A 25,668-nucleotide genomic window follows, 5' to 3' on the forward strand; every position below is an offset into this window, starting at 1 on the left:
TGCATGGTTATGGTCCCTAGGCCTGGCCGAAGATCAGGGTCGATCTGTGGGTGACTGGTGGGGTGATTGGAGGGGCCCCTGCTGGCACCCGCCTTGGCCAGCCTGGGGCCTGCGGGCCGGGGCAGCTCCTGCATTGAGCATCTGCCCCCTGGTGGTCAGTGCACATCATAGCCACCAGTCATTCTGCAGGTTGTTCCGCCATCCAGTCGATTTGCATATTAGGCTTTTATTATATAGAACTTGGGGCCCGGTGCACGAAATTCGTGCACTGGGTGGCGGGGGGGAGTGTCCCTCAGCCCAGCCTGCCCCCTCTCACATACTGGGAGCCCTCAGGCGTTGACCCCCATCACCCTCCAATCGCAGGATCGGCCCCTTGCCCAGGCCTGACGCCTCTGGCCTAGGCGTCTGGCCCGGGCAGCGGGGACCTGCAGTGGCAGCAGGGGGTGCTGCGATCGGTGGGCTCCGCCCCTGCCCCTGCAGGACGCCTTTGGCTGAGGCGTCCGGCCCGGGCAGCGGGGACCCGCAGCTGCAGCGCCCCGCGATCGTGGGCTTCGCTTTAGGCCCAGGCAAGGGACCCCTAGCTCCCGGGACTGCCAGCTTCGACCATGCCCAGCTCCCATCGCTGGCTCCACCCCTACTTCCTGCTAACACTGGCCAGGGCAGAAAAGGCACCTGATTCTCCGATCATGGCTGGGGGGCAGGGCAAAGGCGGCCCCAGGGCCGCCTTTGCCCTGCCCCCCAGCTCTTAGCTCCCCACTGGGTTTCCAATCACTGTCAGTGGCAGGGGGCTTCTTCCTGCTTTTCCTTTCGCCTCCCTGCATTGTGCCTACATATGCAAATTAACTGCCATCTTGTTGGCAGTTAACTGCCAATCTTAGTTGGCAGTTAATTTGCATATAGCCCTGATTAGCCAATGAAAAGGGTAGCTCGTACGCCAATTACCATTTTTCTCTTTTATTAGTGTTGATGAGAGCACAAAAGAAGTGGTTGAAAGTTTCCTAATATGATTATATTTATTCCTTTCTTTCTCCATGGTTCTTGGGTACTTATGAATTAAGTTGGCCTTTGAATATTCTCCAGAATTTCAACTTTATTTCATACTTTTGTTATCTCAACTTTTATAATGAAGTATAACTGAACTTGGAGAACACAGCCTGTGAATAAGTTTGAGACTTGACCTATTTAGAAATGGTCAAATACTTGTCTTAACATTCCTGAGTTAATGTATAGTTGGTACAAAGTTTTCAATTCTAATTGCTGACTTGCTTAGTTAGTTGATTGGTCATAATCAAGAAAAAACTGTTAGAGAAAGGAGGATGGCGTGAGTAGTTTTTCAGGGATTGTCAGTTTTTCAGTACAATAAACATCTTTATAGACAACTTTTATTAATTGCTATTTCTGTTTCTCATGGATAATCAGAGAGTTTCTCTTCCTACCCCTTTTTTAGGAGACATATGTGAAAGGGTTAGAGGCCTTAGGTTTGAGTAGACAAAGTAAGCATTCCAGTGAGTTCTTTAGTATCATTGTGACAATTGAATTGAATGATTTGATATAAAAATAATTTTAGTTATTTATAGAAGTATTAACTGTGTTAATAATATTTGTATCTAGCATTACTATATGTGCTTTATGTTCATTTCTGATTAAGTCTCACAATAACTCAATGACAGAGAGACTGTTAAACCCACTTGACAGACTAGGAGCTGAAGCACAGAAATCCCTGGATTTCTGCTATTGGGGTCAAGCTTTTGGCAAGAATTATGATAGCAGAAGAGTAATGTCACTTCTGTTTTGCTCCCCCCGCCCGTCTGGCCAAATTTATTTGTTTCTTGTTATCTTTTTGCTTTGCAGGACAAATTTGTTAGTCTTCTAGGTTCACAGAGGTCAGATTTAGTTGCCAAGGTAGGTTTTATGTCTTTGGGAAATCCTTAGGTACCTTATGCCTCTGTCTTCCACATTCTTATTTTCATTTTGTCAGAGTTACAGTTTAACGAGTTAAGCAGTTTGTCAGGGATTGTTTAGACAAACAGTAATTCTCAGTCCTCACCTTATTTCCTCTTCTCAGAGGGTACCATTCTTAATTCTTAGCTGTTTTCCTGTGATTTTTCAAGTAACATATGTGAATTGATGTTACTGAGTTTTCAGTTTAGGACATTGTTTACATGTTTTCGGTGTCTTTTTTTTTTTAATTAAATCTTTATTGTTCAGATTATTACATTTGTTCCTCTTTTTTCCCCCCATAACTCCCCTCCTCCCAGTTCCCGCCCCACCCTCCGCCCTCACTCCCCACCCACTGTCCTCATGCATAGGTGCACAACTTTTGTCCAGTCTCTTCCCGCATTTCCCACACCCCTTTCCCCCCCAAGAATAGTCAGTCCATTCCCTTTCTATGTCCTTGATTCTATTATGATCACCAGATTATTTATTCACTTGATTCTTAGATTCACTTGTTGATAGATGCATGTTTGTTGTTCATAATTTGTATCTTTACCTTTTTCTTCTTCTTCCTCTTCTTAAAGGATACCTTTCAGCATTTCATATAATCCTGGTTTGGTGGTGATGAACTCCTTTAGCTTTTCCTTATCTGTGAAGCTCTTTATCTGACCTTCAATTCTGAATGATAGCTTTGCTGGATAAAGTAATCTTGGTTGTAGGTTCTTGGTATTCATCACTTTGAATATTTCTTGCCATTCCCTTCTGGCCTGCAAAGTTTCTGTTGAGAAATCAGCTGACAGTCGTATGGGTATTCCCTTGTAGGTAACTGAGTTTCTTTCTCTTGCTGCTTTTAAGATTCTCTCTTTGTCTTTTGCTCTTGGCATTTTAATGATGATGTGTCTTGGTGTGGTCCTCTTTGGATTCCTTTTGTTTGGGGTTCTCTGTGCTTCCTGGACCTGTAAGTCTATTTCTTTCACCAGGTGGGGGAAGTTTTCTGTCATTATTTCTTCAAATAGGTTTTCACTATCTTGCTCTCTCTCATCTTCTGGCACCCCTATAATTCTGATGTTGGTACGCTTGAAGCTGTCCTAGAGGCTCCTTACACTATCTTCGTATTTTCGGATTCTTTTTTCATTTTGCTTTTCTGGTTGGGTGTTTTTTTGCTTCTTCGCATTTCAAATCTTTGCCTTGATTCTTGCGCTCCTCTGGTCTGATGTTGGGAGTCTGTATAGTATTCTTTATTTCAGTCCGTATATGCTTAATTTCTAGTTGGTTCTTTATCACAACATCGAGGGTCTCATTAGATTTCTCGAGGATCTCACTACATTTATCGGCGGCTTGTAGACAGTTCTTGAGAGACTTTAAAAGTGTGGTTCTGAACTCAATATCCTCCATTGACAATTTTGTCCTGTTTCTTTGTCTCTGCATTTTTTATGCTTTCTTGGTGCACCCCCTAGTGGTCTTTGTGCGCAGTCTTGTTGTAGTTAAGCCTTGATTGTTGTCGGCAATACCGGGGGTGATTTGACCTCCAGGCTAACTGGCTATGAGAGTCCGCTGTGTCTGCAGTGGGAGAGCTTCTGTGCTGGATCTCTAGGGTGGTGCTAATCTAGCGTTTGCCTGAGGCTATCCGGCAAATGGCTCTGCTCAGGGCTTGGGCGGGGCGGGTCCCCGGGGATCTACAGGGTGGGCCGGAGTGAGCAGTTATGGCTGCTCTCAGTTCTGTCCCTAGGGGCTCTGCCTCACAGAGTCCCAGCAACCGCTGCAAACCTCGGAGAGAAAGCTGCCTTCGAGTTCCGACCGAAGTCAGACAGTCCCGCTTCTCCCGTTTGAGTCTGGGTCCCTAGAGACTTGCCCGCACCTTAGTATTTCACTTCAGCACCGCGCCTCCTCTGAGTCTGGGTATGATATTCTCTTTCCTCCTAGTTGTAGAATTTCCACTCAGCCAGCCTTCCTGTGGTTCTGGATGTTGTCCGTTCCGTCTTTTAGTTGTTTTTTGAAGTGGTTGTTCGAGGCAGCAATCTCTGGCGTTAACCTATGCCGCCATCTTGGTTTCCCTCCTGTTTTTGGTGTCTTTACTACTAACTGAATCCAAGATTTTCTGCCCGTTGCCCACACTTCCTGTTTTTTCTCACCTCATTCACCATCAGGGTCATTCTGCTGAAGAAGCCCCTCCGAAGCAAAGTGCCCCGTCCCATCCTGTCTGTGGCCTCCCAGTGCCGCTCTCAGGGTCAGGATTCTCTTTCTTCTCTGTGTCCTGAGTCTTCCTCCTCTTGGTTTATTCCCACATTTTGCTGAAGTAGGGGTGAATGGAAGGCAAAGTATTTGATACCTTGCATTTCTGAAAATGCCTGTATTTTCTTCTTAAGCTTGATTAATAGTTTGGCCTGTCAATGTATAATTTAGATTGGGGATCATTTCCCTTCAGAATTTTGATTTTGTTCCATTGTCATCTAGCTTACACTGTGACTGATCGAAGTTCAAAATCATGATTTTTCATCTCTTGCTACCTATTTCTCCATGTCTGGAAGCTTGTAGAATCTTCTCCTGGTTTCCACTGTTTTAAAATTTCAAAAATATATGCTTTAGTATGGATGTGCTTTTAAAATTCATTATACTGTGCATTCTGGGTTTTCAAATATTAAACTTACTTTGTTTAATTCTGGGATGTTTTTTATTATTTCCTTGATTTTTCTCATCTCGGCTTTTGCCTCTGTTGAATTATCTTGACTAGACCTCCAATTTTTTAGGTGTGGTCCTGAAAGTTGATTGGAAGCTCTGAGCACATCTATGGGTTCACTGTGGGGTGACCTGAGTTTGCCATTTATTAGGGAGCCCTTGATATCTGCTTCTCATTTCTTTTTCCCTTTCTGAGAAGAGAAGTCTTAATCTCCTGCCTGGTGTGTGAAAGATGGTTCTCTGGGAGCTAAGTGAGGGAAATTATGTATATATATGTTTAGTGAATCCTCCTGGTTTCATTAAGTCCTTCTCCCCACAATGTGCTTTGTGTTCCTGTTCAGAAATCTGCTTCAGAGAATAGTCCTCTTGCTGTGTTGACAGAGACATAAAACCAAGTGGAATGGGAGACACTGAGAGACTAAGCCATTTCCCAGAGAGCTTTAGTGGTCTCCTCCCCCTGTTTCTGGAGGTGCTGTTACCAGTTTCTGAGCCTTTTGAGAGTTCTGTGGACTAAGCCAGGTTGGGTTTAGGATTCAGCTTATGTTGATCTTCTCTTAGTTACCATCTGCTTTCCAGCCTTTAAAGTTTTGTTTTTGCCTTAAAAATACCTTCTTGGCATTTTATTACAGTTTTGAGAGGAAATGCAATTAAGTATGTGTGTTTAACCTTCGAGCTTTTCTCAGAACCTAGTTCTAGATTTTTTTTGTGTGTTTAAGCTTTTATTTGTCTACTCATTTTTTATTTATTTTTATTCCAATCTTTTATTTTTATTTTTTTATTTTTTTAATTAAATCTTTATTATTCAGATTATTACATTTGTTTCTCTTCCCCCCCCCCATAACTCCCCTCCTCCCAGTTCCCACCCCACCCTCCGCCCTCACTCCCCACCCACTGTCCTCTTCCATAGGTGCACGATTTTTGTCCAGTCTCTTTCCGCATCTCCCACACCCCTTTCCCCCCCAAGAATAGTCAGTCCATTCCCTTTCTATGTCCCTGATTCTATTATGATCACCAGATTATTTATTCACTTGATTCTTAGATTCACTTGTTGATAGATGCATATTTGTTGTTCATAATTTGTATCTTTACCTTTTTCTTCTTCTTCCTCTTCTTAAAGGATACCTTTCAGCATTTCATATAATCCTGGTTTGGTGGTGATGAACTCCTTTAGCTTTTCCTTATCTGTGAAGCTCTTTATCTGACCTTCAATTCTGAATGATAGCTTTGCTGGATAAAGTAGTCTTGGTTGTAGGTTCTTGGTATTCATCACTTTGAATATTTCTTGCCATTCCCTTCTGGCCTGCAAAGTTTCTGTTGAGAAATCAGCTGACAGTCGTATGGGTATTCCCTTGTAGGTAACTGAGTTTCTTTCTCTTGCTGCTTTTAAGATTCTCTCTTTGTCTTTTGCTCTTGGCATTTTAATGATGATGTGTCTTGGTGTGGTCCTCTTTGGATTCCTTTTGTTTGGGGTTCTCTGCGCTTCCTGGACCTGTAAGTCTATTTCTTTCACCAGGTGGGGGAAGTTTTCTGTCATTATTTCTTCAAATAGGTTTTCACTATCTTGGTCTCTCTCATCTTCTGGCACCCCTATAATTCTGATATTGGTACGCTTGAAGCTGTCCCAGAGGCTCCTTACACTATCTTCGTATTTTCGGATTCTTTTTTCATTTTGCTTTTCCGGTTGGGTGTTTTTTGCTTCTTCGCATTTCAAATCTTTGCCTTGATTCTTGCGCTCCTCTGGTCTGATGTTGGGAGTCTGTATAGTATTCTTTATTTCAGTCCGTATATGCTTAATTTCTAGTTGGTTCTTTATCACAACATTGAGGGTCTCATTAGATTTCTCGAGGATCTCATTAAGTTTATCAGCGGCTTCTAGACAGTTCTTGAGAGACCTTAAAAGTGTGGTTCTGAACTCTATATCTTCCATTGACAATTTTGTCCTGTTTCTTTGTCTCCCCATTTTGTTATGCTTTTTTCGTGCACCCCCTAGTCTTCTTTGTGCGCAGTCTTGTAGTTAAGCCTTGATTGTTGTAGCTAATACTAGGGGGGATTTGACCTCCAGGCCAAGTTGCTGTGAGAATCAGCTGTGTCTGCAGTGAGAGAACGTCTGTCCTCTAGGGAGGTGCTAATCTGGTGTTTGCCTGAGGTTATCCAGCAAATGCCTTTGTGCAGGGCTTGGGCGGGGCTGGTGGGTCGCACGGGATCAACAGGGTGGGCCGGAGAGAGCAGTTATGGCTGCTCTCAATCCTGTCCCCAGGGGCTCTGCCTCTCTGAGTCCCAGCAACCGCTGCAAACCTCGGAGAGAAAGCTGCACTTGCTCCAACCGAAGCCAGACAGTCCCGCTTCTCCCGTTTGAGTCTGGGTCCCTAGAGACTCGTCCGGATCTGGAGCTCAGAGCCTGAGACTCCCTCCCGATTGAAAACGCCAACCACGCCCTCAGCCCGCTCTGCATGCAGTCTGCACCTCAGTATTTGACTTCAGCACTGCGCCTCCTCTGAGTGTCGGTATGGGTTTCTCTTTCCTACTAGTTGTAGGACTTCCACTCAGTCAGCGTTCCTGTGGTTCTGGGTGATGTCCATTCCGTCTTTTAGTTTCACTTTTGAAGTGGTTGTTCTAGGCAGCAAACTCCGTCGTTAACCTATGCCGCCATCTTGCTTCTTCTCTACTCATTTTTTATTGTGGTGAAATACATATAAAACTTATTAACCATTTTAAAAGTGTATAATTCAGTATCATTAAATACATTTACAGTGTTGCACCGCCATCACCACTATCTAGTGCCAGAACTTGATCATCACTCCAAAAAGAAAGCTCATATCAAAGAAGCAGCCATTTCCTATTCCTTCTTTTCCCGCCCCGGCAGCCGCTGCTCTGCGTTCTGTCTCTGTGGATTTGCCTTCTCTGGATATTTTCTCTAAATGGAATCATACAATATGTGGCCTTTGAGTCAGATATTTTCCCTTTGCATAATGTGGATTTCCATTGTGCAGATCATAGTCCATTTTTTTTATTTAGTCACCAGTTGATGGACTTTTCGTTATTTCTACTTTTCAGCTATTATGAATAGTGCTGCTGTGAACATTTGTGTACAAGTTTTTGTTTGAACACTTGTTTCAATTCTTTTAAAGGTATTTTTATTGATTTTAGAGAGGAAGGGAGAGGGAAAGAGATAGAACGTCAGTAATAAGAGAGAATGATTGATCGGCTGCCTCCTGTACACACTCTACTGGGGATCAAGCCTGCAACCAGGGCATGTGCCCTGACTGGGAATTGAACTGTGACCTCTTGGTTCATGGGTTGATGCTGAACCATTGAGCTACCAGCAGGACTCAATTCTTTTAAAAAATTTTTTTATAAGAGTTTGAGTCAAACTGATGACATATATCAGGGGAAAAGATCTCAAATGCTCCAGAGAATCTTGTTTTCAGTTCTTTTGGGTATATACCTAGGAGTGAAATTGCTGTGGTAATTTTATGTTTAACTTATTCAGGAACTGTTAAACTGTTTTCCACAGCAGCTGCTCCATTTTACATTTCTACCAGCAAATTTCAAGAGCTTCAATTTCTCCAGATCTGTGCCACCCCTTGTTATTTTCCTTTAAAAATTTGTTATTATGACCATTCTAATAGGTGTAAACTGGTATCTCATAGTGGTTTTCATTCACATTTCCCTAATAACTAATGACACTGAGCATCTTTCTTGTTGGCCATTTGAATGTCTCTTTTGGAGAAATGTTAACTCTTTTGTCCATGTTTAAATTGGGTTATTTGTCTTTTTGTTGTTGAGTTGTAGGAGTTCTTTATATATTCTGGACTCTAGATAATCTTCAGATATATTTTGCAAATATTTTTCCCCTCTAGGTACTTTTCTGCCTAGAATAGTGGTTGGCAAACTCATTAGTCAACAGAGCCAAATATCAACAGTACAACGATTGAAATTTCTTTTGAGAGCCAAATTTTTTAAACTTAAACTATATAGGTAGGTACATTGTTATGAACTTAAGGCTCAGGAAGAGCCACACTCAAGGGGCCAAAGAGCCGCATGTGGCTCACGAGCCGCAGTTTGCCGACCACTGGCCTAGAACACTTATATGCTATACTTGTGATGTAAATTTGACAGAAATAGTATCATTCATGTATACTACTCCTGTTATTTGGAAAGATTGTATTTTAGGTCCTCCTAAAAAAAGGAGACTTTTTACTTTTATTTTTTTCAAAAACAAGCAAAAGCTTATTTAGAAAATTGCAGAGGTAAAAGAAGTGAGACATGGAAGTGAGCCAGCTGGGCTGTGTGGACTCAGGAAACTAGTTACAGAGGCAAAAAAGGGCCCTTGGAACTTGGGAGAAAGAAATCAAGGGTATAAGTAACGGGGCGAAGGAGAGGAGCAAGGACTTGGGCATGCTTGAGAGAGAGCGCTTGCACTGGGGAAAGCAGGGGGTGGGCAAAGGAGAGGGCGTGCCCCAGAGAGATCTGCACTGGGTCCTCCATCCTAAGCATTTTTAAGGCTGGGAATTTTAGGGGAGGTCCCAGGGGAGGATCTCAATAGAATCTTAATCAGCTTTCCAGGTGTGTCCTTTCAGGGTTGTAGTCTCCACTGATTGGCCAGTGCCACGGGGGTCATTAGTCATCACTGCTGGTCCTGATGTCAGCTGTGGCCTGGTGTCCCTCTGCTTGGCCTTGCTGCTTTCCGGGGTCTGGAGCTGAAACACAACTTTTGCAACAGCATGTATGGACCTGGAGGTTATGTATGCTATGTGAAATAAACTAGTCAGAAAAAGAAAAATACCACAGGATCTCACTTACATGTAGAATGCAATGAACAAAATAAACTGACGGACAAAATAGAACCAGAGGTGTGGATATATGGAACGCACAGAAAGGAGACTTTTTAGATGGTGTGATCAGGGAATGCATCTTTGAAGAGATGATATTTGAGTAGAGACCTTAATGTACTGGGGGATTGAACCATCAAAAGTCTGGGGAAGAATTCTGCTTTTTCAGATGTACAAAGTTATTATAAGATAGTGCCATTCTCACCCTGCAATCCAACAGAAGCCAAATAAGAGTCATTTTAAAAAAAAACCTCCAAGAGCTGAGGACACAAGAAAACCTAAATAAACTAAACTGCAGAAAGTAATGAAATGCTCTTAGCAGAGAAGAAACTGATGGCTACTGTGGGAAAGAACAGTCCATGGAAGAGGCATCAGCCAAACATTCAACGGACTTGTAATGGCCATACTTGGGCTGGCTAAAATCCTGAATAGCCTCCCCCCCCCCCCCTTTCCCTTTCCATTAAAGGGCAAGTCTGCAGTCAGCCCCCAGCTCTTATGCATAGGTTACTGAATGCCCTCGCGGTGGTTGAGTAGAGTAAGGGCCAGGGAAGTTGAGTTGACAGAGATCCTACCTGAGATACATGGAACTTCCCCCAAATGCACAGCAGCCACCCTCACCGGGCGGGGTTGAGGAAGGGTGGAGTGAGCAGGAGAGCTGAGAGAAACCTACCAGAGGCACTGGAGGCTTTCAGTTATGGAAGACTCCCAGTTGTTTTCTATTTCTTTTTAAAGGAAATTGGCAAAGATAGTTTTAGGGACAGAAATAAGATATTGGGAACTACCTGTAATAGTAAGTATTAATCATGCTCTGTTAACCATGATTGTTTTGTTCTGATTAAAGAAAGCACATTCTAATCTGGCTGGGAGCTATATGCCCCTGGGTTAGAGTCAACCTTGAAATGTGGTCCACAAACATGGAAAGATGAACAACCTTATTGCCCAAACAATGGAGTCCTTCCCTCATTGCCTGTAATCTGAGCCATTATACCCATTCTTATTCCTTTTACCTACTTTCCCATGTAATCTTTGTCCTACCCAATATAAACAGCTGGTTTATGTGCAGGTACAGAGCAGATTTTCAGAGATGACCTGCTGCTCTCCCATACTGCCTGCATTATTGGAATAAACGCTCATATATAATTCAACCCTGTCTCTGCTTAATTAGCTCAAGTAGCAATAGGCAGCCCGGACCCTTTGGTTGTCTGGTTTCAATAGTACAGAGAGTTCCCATATACCCCACACCAATATATCCTGGGTGTGGGATATATTGATACACTATTTTTTACTGAAGTTCATACTTTATGCACTATCCTTTGTTGTTACATAATGTCCTTTTTCTGTTTCAGGATCCCAACCAGGGTTCCACACTACATTTAATGTCATGTGTCCATAAGTTCTTCTTGGCTATGAGTTTCTCATACTTCCCTTGTTTTTGATGACTTTGACAGTTTTGAGGAGTATTGTTCAGGCATTTTATAGAATGTCCCTTATTGGTATTTTTTCATGGGGTTTTGGTTTTTCAGAGGAGGACCACAGAATTAAGTGCCATTTTCAGTACATTATATTAAGGGTAGATTGTCAATATGACTTATCAGTGTTGATGTTGACCTTGATCACCTGGTCAGGGTAATGTTTGTAAAGTTCCTTAACTGTAAAGTTTCTCTTTCATTCTTTCTTTACATTCCATATGTACTCTTTGGAAGGAAGTCACTGTGAGTAGTTATGCTCTCCCTCCTCGAAGGTGGAGTATCTACATAAATTATTTGGAATTCTGTGAAGGAGGTTTGTCTCTTCTCCTGTGTGTATTTATTTATTCAATTATTGTTTATAACAGTATTGACTCATGGATATTTACTTTATATTTGGGGTTATAATACAATTACTAATTTATTTTGTTTGTGAAATTATTCATAGTTGGCCATTTGGAGCTCTTTCATTTGGTTCCTTTGCTTCTTTGGCATATCCTCATCAGCGTGCACATGCGTGTGTGTGTGTGTGTGTGTGTGTGTGTGTGTGTGTGTGAGAGAGAGAGAGAGAGAATGAGATGTACTTTCTTACCTTTTGACACTAGCTGATGCTCCAAGATCTATGGGATAAGAATACATAGTATAACATCTGTGTATTTGGAGTTTTAGAAAGAGAGGAGAGAATGTGGCTGAAGACATGCTTGAGGAGACGATAGTTTAGAAATTCTAAAATTGATGAAAGACATAAACTCACAAATTTAAGAAGTTCAACAAACCCCAAGCAGATTAAATGCAAAATGAAATAAAAACAAACCAAGAAATAAAAAATTCCAGATTAGTCAAATCCTAATCAAACTGCTCAAAACTAAAGAGCAAATCTTACAAGCAAGAGAAGAACACATTAAATCATGGAAATAACAATTGGAATTATGGCAAACTTTTCATCTGAAAAAATAGAGAATTAGAGACAATGGAATGGTATCCATAAAGGTGATAAAAGGAAAAAACAACTTGTCAACCTAGAATTCTCTATCCAGCAGGAATAGCCTTCAAAAATAAAGGCAAAACAAAGATTTTTAAAATAGATTAAAAAGTGAAGAACTTGTTTCTAACAGACCACGACTGCCAAGAAATGCTAAAATAAGTTTCATGAGCTAAAGACAAAAGAGAACCAGGTTTGGAGACTAGGGAGAGAATAAGTGAGGACGAGAGGGAGACACTGAGAAGAAGCTGAAGGATGTGGGTTGGAGGAAGCGAGGCTGGTCCAGGAGCTGGAGAAGGTGGACAACCAAGATAGAGCAGCTATGACTCTGGAGGCAGCCCAGGCAGAGACTAAGACTCTGGACTAGCAGGAGAGGCAGTGCCATGGGACCATAGCAAACTGCAGTGGCAACAACCGGAACTGCATGACGATCTGAGGAGTGTGGAGAACTGGCTGTGGTACCCCCAGACTGCTACCTGGCTGGAGAAAACCAGCGCCTTCAAGTCAATGTTTGAGAGCCACCATGATGATGACCCTTTGCCATCATTAATGACTTCAGATTGAACTGCCTCCCAACTCTCCCCATGTTCTGGAGTGAGATTAGTGTAGCCTGGGGGCAGACAGTCTTGCTGTCCCTGGCCCTGTCTAACACAGTTGGTCTGGAGCAACTCATCCCCTGTGGAAACCACTCCTATCTGAAGTCTTTAACAGAGGACTCCACCTTGTTCTGTACCAGGGGGGCAGAGTTTTCTCTCTCTCTCTCTCTCTTTCTTTCTCTCTCTCTCTCTCTCTTTTTAATCCTCACTTGAGGACATACTTGGAGGGAGGGAGGGAGGAAGGAGAGAGAGAGAGAGAGAGAGAGAGAGAGAGAGAGAGAGAGAGAGAGAGAGAGACAAGAGAGAGAGAAATATCGATTTGAGGGAGAAACATTGATCGGTTGCTCCTCAACTAGAGATCAAACTCACAATCCAGTTATGTGTCCTGACTGGGAATAGAACTGGCAACTTTTCAATGCATGGGATGATGCTCAACTAACAGAGCCACTCCAGGTGGGCCAGCATGCTCTCTTGCATAACAACAAGTTTGACCAGACGATGATGGATTTCCTAGCAGTTCAAGGAAAAAGCTGAGAAAGGTAAGCTGGGTCTCTGCATGTCCTACAGGATCCATGTGACAAGAGCCTGATAGAAGATCTTGGAGCCAGTGGTGAATTCTATTCCATCAGAACCAACCTGAACATGGAGGAGCTAGACAAAGGCACTCAAGATCATGCTTAGATATTTTAAGTGGAGTCTTGCTTGGTCTCCTTACGGTATTGTGGGGGGAAAAAATTTTTTTTTAAATGAGGGAGAGGGATATTTTCTTGCATTAAAATATTTTATTTGTGGAAGTCTTAGCAGATCAAATGTAAAACTGAAGAATATAAGAGGTTTATAATTTTAATAATGAATAGCCATACACACATTAAGAGGAATGAAAATACTGCCCAGAGCAAACTGAAAGCCATTGATGTCTTGCCCAGCACAACTTTGTTCTTCCTTGTACTTTCCTCTTCCCTTCTTCCCCACCTGGACAAGCAAATTCAAAATGACAACAAAGTTTAAATTACAAGGTGATGGGATAAAGGGTTGTAGAGGGAAAGAACTGAGGGTGGGTATGAGAGGGGAGAGGGAGGTAAAGAAAAATGTGTAGGTCTTTGTTGGGGTCTTGCCCCAGCAGGTCCAGGGGTTCCCAACAGTGTGGACGGAGTTGGCGAAGAAGGAATGACACAGAGACAGTGTTCAGTTGATCAGCCTAGCCAGGTTCTCCAGCCAGGTTCTCCAGCCAAGTGTTCTAGCCAGGTTCTCTAGCCAGGTTCTCCAGCCAGGTTCTCTATTTATTCTCCTGTTACATCTGTATTTATACCATTTGATTTTAATCCTAACCATACTATTCCAAGGTCACTACTCTACTGTTCTGTTAAGCTACAAGGAAGTAACTGAAGGAGATTATCCTAAGTAAAGATTATGTAGCTTAAGCATGATTGTTTGTAGTTAAGGTGATTAACTACCCGCCTGGCACTTAGTTAAGGGGTTTTACTGATTTATTCCCTTCCTTAGTCCTGTTAATCCCTAACTCCAGGGAAAAATCCCCACCTGGGGAAACAACCTTTCTCAGGGAGGTGGGCCTGGTTAAAACACATAGTGCTAAGAGGGGGATCAAACATATGCCATATACGCGAGGTCCCTTGAAACATATGCTGTGAAGATGTTTCTTCCCTGTAGCGACTGTCAAGCAGCAAAGATGGACCGGCTTCCGGCAGCTCTTCAGTTTTTTTTATGAGAGAATAAAAGTAATTGGCCACTGGTATATGTAGTAGAACTTTAGGAGGGAGGATATTCATAGATTTTTAAGGTTTTGCTGTGATGTTTACTGTCAACCTCCCTCTCCTTTCATCGCTGAGAAACTTTAAATAAATTTCTATACATTCTTCAATGAGGAAAAAAAAGGCTACAGAGACCAAATGGAACCTTGGATCTGTAGAAAATAATGAAGAATACCAGAAATGGTAAATATCTGCATAAATATAGAGAATTTTTTTGTAATTTCATCTGTAATACACATACACATAGAATAATGCTATTTAAAGCAAAAACATTAACATATGTGGGGTTTACAGCAAAATAGATGTAGAGTTTAAAACTATGAGAATACAAAAGGAGAGAAATGGAATTAAACTCTCATACATTTTATACACTTAATTAGTATACTCATTTCAAGATTGGTTGTAATAGCTTCAAGATGTGTTTTTAAAAAATATTTTTATTGATTTTTAGAGGGAAAAGGAGAGGGCGAGATAGAAACATCAATGATAAGAGAGACTCATTGATTGGCTGCCTCCTTCATGCCCCCCATGGGGGACTGAGCCCACAGTCTGGGCATGTGCCCTGACTGAGAATGGAACCATGACCTCCAACCACTGAGACACACCAGCTGGGCGAAGATGCATATTTTTTAAAAAATTGTTGAAAGTATTAAGATGTCTCCTATTTTACTACCCCTGTTTGACCCCCTCTCCCCATCTCCCACCCCATCCCAGGCCTCCACCTGTCTCTTGTCTGTGCCCATGGGCTATGACTAATTTGTACTTCTAAACCCCTTCACCTTTCTCACCCATCCCCCTATACCCCTCCCACCTGGCAACTGTTAAAATGTTCTCTGTATCTATGAGTGTTTCAGCTCTGCTTATCTGTTTATTTTGATTTTTAGATTCAATTGTTTATAGAAATGTATTTATTGTCATTTTATTGTTCATATTCTCGATCTTTTTTCTTCTTCTTCTTAAAGAAGACAATTTAATATTTCGTGTAATACTGGTTTGGTCGTGATGAATTCCTTTAACTTTTTCTTGTCTAGGAAGCTCTTTATCTGACCTTCAAATCTAAATGATAGCTTTGGTGGGCAGAGTAATCTTGGTTATAGGTCCTTTCCCTTTTAATATTTCTTGCCATTCCCTTCTGGCCTGCAAAGTTTTATTGAGAAATCAGCTGACAGTCCTACGGGCTTCCTTGTAGGTAACTAAGTGCTTTTCTCTTGCTGCTTTTAAGATTCTCTCTTTGTTTTTAACATTTGGCATTTTAATTATGATGTATCTTGGTGTAGGCCTCTTTGGGTTCATTTTGTTTGGGACTCTGCTTCCTGGACTTATATATCTATTTCTTTCACCAGGTAGGGGAAGTTTTCTGTCACTATTTTTTAAAATAGGTTTTCAACTTCTTGCTCCCTCTCTACTGCTTCCAGCAACCCCATGATGTGAATGTTGGTTCACCCTTGAAGTTGTCCCAGAGGCTTCTTACACTATCTTCATATTTTTGGATTGATTTTTTTTTTTTTTTCTGTTTGGATTGGGTGTTTTTTGCTTCCTTATATTCCAAATTCAGTTTTTTTAAATCCTCACCTGAGGATATTTTTTTCCCATTGATTTTTTTTTTTTAGGGAGAGTGGGAGGGAGGGGGAGAAAGAAAGAGAGAAAGAGACAGAGAGAGAGAGAAAGAGAGAGAGAGAGAGAGAGAGAGAGAGAGAGAGAGAGAACATTGATTGGTTGTCTTTTTGCTTGCTCCTCAACCAGGGCTGGGAATCATACCTACAATCCTTTGGTCAGTGGGCTGATGCTCTAACCTCAGAGGCAAACTGGCCAGGGCCCAAATGCTTTTTTTTTTTTTTTTTTTTTTTTTTTTTGCTACTCCTTGCCTGAGGGTATTTTTCCATTGATTTTTAGAGAGTGGAAGGGAGGGGGAGAGACAGAGAAAGGAAAACATCAATGTTAGAAAGACGCATAGACGGCACCCTGACCTGGTCCAGGGACCGAGCCTACAACCAAGGTACGTGCCCTCGACCAGATGCGAACCCATGACCCTTCAGTATGCAGGCCGACGCTCTATCCACTGAGCCAAACTGGCTAGGGCTTAAATTATTGATTTGATTCTCGGCATCCTGTACGCTACTGTTGAGTCTCTGTAAATCGTTCTTTATTTCAGTTAGAGTGTCCTTCATTTCTGAGAAGCCGCTGGAAAAGACTTGGATGAGCCTGCAGGTAGGGAGGGGTGGAGTCTCAGAGAATCACCAGGTTCTTTTATAACCATTGTTTTGAACTCTGCATCTGGTAGTTTTCTTGCTTCCATTTTATTTATTTATTTTTCTGGAGATTTGTCCTGTTCTTTCATTTGTGACATGTTTCTTTGTCTTGCATTTTGGCTGTTTCCCTGTATTTGTTTCTGTGTATTTGGTAGAGCTACTACATCTCCAGACTGGGTAGAGTGGATTTGTGTAGTAGGTGTCCTGTAGGGTCCAGTGGCTCAACCTCCCCAGTCACCTGAGCTGGGCACTCCAGGTGTGCCCCTGTGTGAGCTGTGTACTCTGTCCTGCTGTAGTTGAGCCTTAGTTGATATTAGCATCACTGGGCGGGATTGACCCCCAGGCCAATCAGTTGTGAGGATCGTCTGAGACTACAGCAGAAGAGCATCTACTCAGGAGCTGATCCTATGGAACAGGACTTGCTTCAATGTGGGCCTTTTTGCTCATCAAGTCTGCCCCTTGAGTGGGTCACTTGTGAATGTGGTAGGGTTTTTATTCTGGCATGGTTGAAGCTGACCACCAGGTGCACTAGCTCTGGAGCCTCCCAGGAAATGCAAAGTCAGCTACTGCCTGTGCCCTGCCCAGGGCCACCCAGCATGAGCTACAAAGAAATCTGCAGAGGGGTGCTACTTGTGTTGGGGTTGAAAGTGCCCAGGAGAGGCCAAGCTATGAACCAAGGTGGGCTGCTGCTAGTGCCGGAATTAGGTCACTTATTGAGAGGTACGGGGCATGCTGAGGCCAGCTGCTGTTTCTCTGAGAGACTCTAGGAAAGTCCAGCGCATGAGGCAAAGAGGCCAGTTTTATGGAAAAGCCAATGAACTGGCTTGTACAGCCTGCAGGTAGAGAAGCAGGGTCTCAGGGCATCATCAGGGCAGAGCGAAAGTGGGAGCCAGGTTGATGGAGATTCAGATATGGTGCCCCTCCTACCCCTTCAGCTCTCACTCTGATTCCAGGCTAGTTAGTTCCTCCCCAAATGTCCCAAGTTCCTTTCAAGCTGCTGCCACAACGCTGGAGCTCACAGGGAATGAGGCTGAGTGAGCCCTTTAAGACGAACTGCATGGGTCCAGCAGCCTCCATGTCACAATCCCCCCAGGTTTTTACAGCCAGAAGTTGTGAGGACTTCTCTTCCTGGGACTGGAACCCTGGGCTGGGGGTCTTGTGTGGGGCAGGGACCCTTCACTCCTCAGGGAACCTTCACAGCCAAAATATCCCTCCCAATTTTAAACCACCACACTGGGAGTGGGACCAGCCCGTTCCATGATTCCACCCAGCGTCTTGTGCCTTCCTACCAGTCTCAATGTGTTTCTTTTATAATTGCCTAGTTGTAGGACTTCTGTTCAGCTAGATTTCAGGTGTTTCTGAATGGTGGTGGTTCTGTACTTCAGTTGTAATTTTGATGTTGTTGTGGGAGGCGGTGAGTCCCACATTTATTACCCACATCACCATTTTGACCAGAACCTAAAAAACTTTCCAATATGTGCATTTTAATTTAGACCACCCCTAAAAAATAACACAAAAGATACTGTAAAAACAATACATGTGCCCATGGAGGATCAGTGCTATAAAAAGTCCCCTCCTACTGTAAACAACTAGAAAACAGGATTAAATGTATGAAAAACTTTCTTCAGCCATTGGACAATAGTCAGTGCAGTATGGTGACCCTTTTTAAAAAAATTCGTTATTGTTGAAAGTATTACATCTGTCCTCTTTCTTCCCCCATTGACCCCCTCCAGTCCTCTCCCCTGCCTCACCCCCTCCCAGGCCTTCAGCACCTGTTGTCTGTGTCCAGGATGGCGGTCCTTGAGTGAAGGAAACCAATGAGATAAGTGCTACAACTGCGTGTGGGCAGTTTCTAGATTGCAGCACAGAGTAAGGGAACCCAGAGCCGAGGAGGCTTTGGAGAAGCTAAGGCAACTGGAATGTGTGGAGTAGAAAACTGGAGCAAAGGGCACTCCAGTACAGAAATCTACAGAACTGAAAGATCTCTGGAGATCTCTGGAAGGGTTCTGTAGAATCTTTTGTTGAATACTCATCTGCACATGCAAAGTATGAAACTCCACAATACTAGGGAAAGCCACAGGGAAAATTAGTATGTTGAACAATTCCAGGAGTTCACACAGTGCTAGAAATAACTTGTATTTCTACTATACAAAGTGCAGACACTATTTCATACATGGGGTATTGGCTAGAGACCTTGAGTAGGGTTAACATAGACTAAAGACCTATCTAAATCCACACTAACAAGGCTTACAACAAGTTTTCAAAGTATTAAATTGTAACTCAACTGTGTGGCAAAATTAAATCTTGATTGCCAGTAACTTAACTGTATGCCAAAACTAAGTCCAGCACTCTTTTTTTTTTTAAATCCTCATACACGTCCCAACTGGGGATCGAACCTGCAGCCTAGGTATGTGAATCGAACTGGCAACCTTTTGGTGCACAGGACAACTCTTAACAAACTGAGCCACTCTGGCCAGGCTAAGACCAACACTCTAAGGAAATGCAGTAAAAACAAGCACCCAGCAATGAAAATGTCCAGTATCAAATAAAAGATTATTAGGGATATTAATCAAATAGGATAATGACCCATAACCAGGAGTAAAAAAAAATTGGAAGAGACTGGAAATGAAATATTTTTGATGATAGCATTGTCATACAAGGATTTTGAAACAGCTATTGTAAATGTGTTTCATATATTCAAGAAGGCATAAGAAAACATGTATATGGTAAGGAGAGAAATGAGTGATAGGAAAAGGACTCAAATGGAACACCTAGAGATGAAAAATAAAATATCCAAAATGAAAACAAACCACTGAGTGGAATTAACATTAGATTAGACACTGCAAAAGAAAAGATAATTGAGCTTGAAGATATAGCAGAAGAACTTATCCAAAATGATGTGGAAAGTGGAAAAAAAAAGAGACTGGAACATTATTAATAGAATATCAATAACCTTTGGAACAATATCAAGCTGTGTAATATATGTATAGAGTCCTAGGAAGAGAGAGGAGGTAAACAGAAAAATTATTTGAAGAAACAATGACAAAAAAAGTACAAATCTGATGAAAATTACAAACCTGCAGGTCCATGAACCTCAAAGAACACTAAATAGTATAACCATAAATAAAATTATACCTGGGAACATAGTAATAAAACTGCTGAAAGTCAGGAAAAAAAGAAATTCTTAAAAGTATCCAGAGGATAAAAGGACATTACTTAAAAAGGAACAAGCTAAGATGAAAAACTATGGAAGCCAGAAGATACTGACGCAATCTTTTCAAAGTACTGAAAGAAAAATAAATGCTGTCAACATAGTTTCATACTCAGTAAAAAAAAAAATCTTAAAAAATACAGAGCCCTAACCAGTATTGCTCAGTTGGTTGGAGCATCATCCTATAGGTGGAAAGGTTAAGGGTTGGACTCCCTGTCAGGGCACATACTCAGGTTTCAGGTTCGCGCCCCCAGCTAGGTGCCTACACTGATCTATGTTTCTCACATAAATGTTTCTCTCTCTCCTTTCTGTCTCTTTAAAATCAATAATAACATATCCTCAGGTGAAGATTTTTTAGAAAAAGAATATTTCAGACTAACAAAGATGAGAGATTTTATTGCCAGCAGATTTGAGCTATTAAAATATTAAAGGAAACTTTCAGACAAAAGGAAAATGATACCAGAAGGAAAGTTGAATGCATTCATAGAGTTCCAGAAATAGCCATTATGTGGGTATATTGTAAAGATATTTTACTCATTTTTTAAAAATAAGAGTCATTTATTTACTTATTTTTTTAAAGAGGGATAGATAAAAAACTTGATGAGAAAGAGATATCGATTGGCTGCTTCTTGCATGCCCCTTATAGTTGCAGCATAGCCCTGGCTAGTGTGGCTCAGTTGGTTGGAGCATCCTCCAGTATATCAAAAGGTTGTGGGTTCCATTCCTGGTCAGAGCACATGGCTAGGTTGCAGGTTTGGTCCCTGATTGGAGATAATCTATGTTCTCTTTCACATCAATGCACATATGGGAGATAATCTGTGTTCTTTTTCACATTAGTGTTTCCCTTTCTATATATAAATATCAATAAAAAATATGTCCTTCGTGAGTATTAAAAAAAAGTTGAGGCCAAACCAAAATGGCAGTGTAGGTAAACGCCAGTACTCGCTGCCTCCCACAACCACATCAAAATTACAATGAAAATACAGAACAGCCATCATTGAGAACCTCCTGAAAGCTGGCTGAATGGAAGTCTTACAACTAGAGAAGTAAAGAAGAAAGCACTGGAGACTAGTAGGAGGGGCGGAGGCTCAGAATGGGCTGGTCCTGCACCCATGTGGGCCATTTCTTTTAATTGGGAGGGAGACTGTCTCTGCAGAGGCCACCTGTGGTGAGGAGAACATGACATCTCACTTGAAAACCAGACTATTGCAAAGGAAACCAAAGCTTATGCACAGAGATGTGAACAATCAGTTGTCTTCTCAGAGGTTTGTTTTAGTAACTATTACTTCAGATGAAAGAATGTATACTAGCTTTAAATTTCAATTCCTTTTGTTTTTGAAGAACAAATAATGCTTCTTACATTTTTTCATAAGTCCCATAAAATGTGGCAGTGTTCTAACATTTTAGATAGGAAATTCAGAGGTTAGAATTTAGTGACTATTAGTAATTTTTTTATTTTGAGAGTAACTTTATTAAAACTCATGGTTTGGCCCTAACCGGTTTGGCTCAGTGGATAGAGCGTCGGCCTGCGGACTGAAGGGTTGCAGGCATATCCCCAGTAGGGTGTGCAGGAGGCAGCTGATCGATGTTTCTCTCTCATTGATGTTTCTAACTCTCTATTCCTCTCCCTTCCTCTCTGTAAAGAATCAATAAAATGTATTAAAAAAAAACAACAACAACTCACGATTTGATTTTTCGTCAGGGCACATGCCCGGGTTGTGGGCTCGATCCCCAGTGTGGGGCGTGCAGGAGGCAGGCAGTGATCAATTATTGTCTGTCATCATGGATTGATGTGTCTGTCTGTCTCTCTCTCTCTCTCTCTCTCTCTCTCTCTCTCTCTCTCTCTCTCTCTCTCTCTCTCTCGTAGTAGTCGTAGTAGTAGTCGCAGGAGAGCAAGAAGAAGCAGCAGGAGAGCCTGGGCTGGGCTGCTTGGCTCACTGAAAAGTCAGAGAAAAGGGACCTTGGAGACAGGGTCAGGGGGTTAGCCCAGGACAAGCTGCTACTGCCCATTGCTCCCCTGGTGCAAGTCTGGTGGGGTCCCTTAGAGCAGGAGATGCACACCTGTGGGGAAAAAAGGCTCCCGAGAGGGAGAGCGCCACTATTAGTAATTCTTAAGAGTAAGGGGTTCAGCCCTGGCTGGGTAGCCCAGTTGGTTAGAGCATTGTCCCAATATGCCAGGGTTGTGGGTTCAATCCCTGGTCAGAGCCCTTAAAAGAAACAACCAGTCAATGCTTATGAGTGGAACAACAGATTGATGTTTCTCTTTCTGTCTTCCTCTCTTTCTCAAAATCAATTGGAAAAAAAAAGAGTAAAGAATTCAGCGTGAGTGTACATAGTATACAGGTTATCAGTACTCAGTGTTATTTCTTTTTTTAAAAAAAATTCTTTATTAGTTAAGGTATTACAAATGTGTCCTCATACCCCCCATTAAACCACCATCCTCCCCCCGCTTATTAAAAAAAATATTTTACTGAGGATTTTTTTAAAATAGATTTTATTGATTATTTACAGAGAAGAAGGGAGAGGGATAGAGAGCCAGAAACATCGATGAGAGAGATCGATCAGCTTGTCTCCTGCACGCCCCCCAGTGGGGATGTGCCTGCAACCAAGGTACATGCCCTCGACCGGAATCGAACCTGGGACCCCTGAGTCCGCAGGCCGACGCTCTATACACTGAGCCAAACTGGTTTGGCACTCAGTGTTATTTCTTAGCACAATGAATTAAGATAACAAATTATATTGATTAAATGAGATTAAAGGCCTGGCTGGTGTGGCTCAGTGGTTGAGCATTGACCCATGAACCAGGAAGTCATGGTTTGATTCCTGGTCAGGACACATGCCCAGGTTGTGGGTTCGATCCCTAGTTGGGGGCATGTAGGAGGAAGCCAACCGATGGTTCTCTCTCATCATTGATGTTTCTCTCTCTCTCTCTCTCTCTCTCTCTCTCTCTCTCTCTCTCTCGTTCTCTCTGAAATGAATAAAAACATATATATATTTTTTTAATTAAAAAAGATTAGAGAATAAAAGAACAACTTTTTTACCACCACTTGTACCAGTCATTATGGAAAACACACATCTTTTTTATATACGAGAAGAAATGGTTTCTAACTTCAAAGTTAATGCTGGAAAACTGAATACTGTTTTTTTTTAAGACAAATAAAATCTTTCCATACATAATTTTCTATAGTCTCCTTATTTTACATATCAGTATATTGAAGAAAAACTTTTGCATGATATTTTATAGTCTTCACAAGTTTAGTGGCTACAGTGTTTGCCTTTGTCTGGATATATCATAATTTATTCAACCAGACCACAATCGGCGCACATTTTCTTTTCTAACATACACACACTGCTGTGAACACCCGTGTAGCTGGCCTGTGAGGATGTACAGCCTGCTTCCCTTTCATCATATTCCTAGAAGTGGGACGTGCAGACGGAGGGAGGAGGACTTTGACTCTGACGTACCCTGCCCGATTGCTCCCCAGAAAGGCTTTACTCTTCCAACTGCTGCCAGTGGCAGTCACTTCCCTGCACCCTGAGCCTTCTACATGGATGCTTGCTAGTTTGATAGGTAGAAGGGTTTTCTCATTAATTTATAATTTTTCTTACATTTTATTAGGAGAATGAATGTTTTCACTCTTTTTAACTATGTGTTTTTTTCTGTGATATATACCTGCCTGTCTTCTTAACCTGTTTTTCTATTACTTTGTATGTCCATATGTGTACATGCTTGCATACTCCTCATATATTAAGGATAATAATCCAAATGTAATTTAAAATTCACTATTTTTCAATTGGGAAATGCAAGTAAAGCAACTATAAAGCACTTCTAACTAGTAAACTTACTTTTTCAAATGCTAACAAAGTTGTGGTAAGACTGAGAGTCTCGGCCATGGTTTATGGCATTCTAAAGTGTCCATTCTTTTGCAAACAACATAATAATAAATATCAAGAGCCATATGACCCAATAATCCAAATACATGGGAGTTTATCACAAAAATAATTGAAAATTAATGCTGACTGTCCCAAATAATTTATTACAGCAATGGCTATAAGAGTGACAGTAGAGCAATTAATTTAGTAGAGCAAATTAATGAACTAAAGAATAGTGGCTAACTAAATTAGATTCATTATTAAAATATTAGGCTAGCAGTAAAAATGATTAGGAAGATTATAGGTGACCATATATGGGTTGAAACAAAATACAAGATTCAATTTTATGGTTACAACTGTATAAAAATTCACAATTAAAAAAAAACTTCAAGAAAATACAATGGGTTGGTTTTTGCTTGTGTCACCAAGTATGTATGTGTAGAGTTTCTCTTATTGAATTTATTGGGGTGACATTGATTAATGAAATTATATAGGTTTCAGGTCCAGTTATGTAATATATCCTCTGTATATTGCGTTGGGTGTTTAACACCCTGTCAAGTCACCTTCTGGCATCATTTATCTTCCCTATACCCTCTTCTACCTCCCCTCACCCCCTTTCCCTCTGGTTAGAGTTTCTGAGGTTTAACACTAACGTTGTTTGGGTCCATTTTGCAAACACTGTCAGATAGTAATTGATGTTGTTCTCATTTGACAGATAAAGAAACTTAATCCCTACTTGACATGTAAAGAAATTTAATTTTTTTATTATGGATGTTTTCAAAATATACAGAAAAAGAAAGAATAGTGTAATGAACCCGTGTCAACAATTTTAAGTTTACATTTTTAGTAAGTTGCAGAGTTGGGTTTTAACAAATCACATCCATCTTACTTCAAAACCCATGTTTTTAATTACAGTTGTTTGCTGCCTTATTATTTTATCCTTTGATGCTATTGAATAACTGTATGGTGCTTAGTGTTTTGGATAAGGTAGAATGGAGACATTTACCAGTGAGTTTTTAGTTTGGTAAGAGGATAGATATTGTCTTTTCACTACATGTATTTTGTAATAAGCATTTGTAGTTGCAGTGTTCTGCAAAGACAAAACCTGCTGATACAGTTCATCCTGTTTTATAAATCTTTGACCCATTCATCAGACTCTGACCACTCTAAAGATAAAGGATCATGGTTGTATTGGTCTTTCCGACTGAAGTGGCCTTCTGCAGATTGGGAAATTGTATAATTATTAACCCTGGTAATGGATATGTGCTTGAAGTTTCATCTGGTATCTTAATGAGATTTAACCCTCTGAGTACACTCAAAACATATCTAAAATCATTGAAATATGTCAGTTGTCCATAACTGAACTCTTCAGTCTATGATTTTTTTCTTTGATAAATAATTTTATTTCCCCTGGCCCTCAGCACATTTTATTCCTGCCCTGCTCATACACACACAGCAGCCTTGGGTATAAAGACTTAAGAAAAATTACTGTGTTTTGAATGAACAGGACCATACTTTCTAGTCAGTTTTTTTGTGGAGGTGTCCCATGCCTCTAGGGATGTATATTTAGACAAATAAGTGAAGGCTGCTGAAGTAATTATTATGTACAAATGACTGTGTCTATAGAATTTTGATTTGCTTTAGTCATCTCTTATCCTGGGAGATCATCCCTGAACTCTCAAGACTGCTTTGTGTCACCCATGTTTTCACTATCCCCCTGCCTAGAGGGCAAACTTTAATCCAAAGATTCTATAAATCTAGTCTGGATATAGGGTCATTTAGTCAGATTTTCCATTCAGTGAAGAGGCTAAGGGACATTTGATATCTTGCTTCTCTGCATATGTTGTCAATTTGGCTCAAATAAACTTACAAAAATAGGGAAAAAAGAGAAAGAGCCCAGCTGGTGTGGCTCAGTGGTTGAGCATAATCCATGAATCAGGAGATCATGGTTCGATTCCCAGTCAGGGTACATTCCCGGGTTGTGGGCACAATCCCCAGTAGGGGGTGTGATTCTCTCTCATCATTGATGTTTTTATCTCTCCCTCTCTGAAATAAATAAAAATATATTTTAAAAATAAA

General features: G+C 41.4%; 1 protein-coding gene and 1 pseudogene across 2 annotated transcripts in view; both read left to right on the forward strand.

The window, feature by feature from the left end:
* The window catches only part of SHLD2 (shieldin complex subunit 2), a 135,168-nt gene that overhangs the window by 25,277 nt on the left and 84,223 nt on the right, over positions 1–25,668 (forward strand). The gene's annotated exons all lie outside the window — the stretch shown is intronic.
* Positions 9,336–13,168, forward strand: LOC132214624 (beclin-2-like; annotated as a pseudogene).

The sequence above is a fragment of the Myotis daubentonii genome, chromosome 13 (genome assembly GCF_963259705.1).
Source record: "Myotis daubentonii chromosome 13, mMyoDau2.1, whole genome shotgun sequence".
NCBI classification, from domain to species: Eukaryota; Metazoa; Chordata; class Mammalia; order Chiroptera; family Vespertilionidae; genus Myotis; species Myotis daubentonii.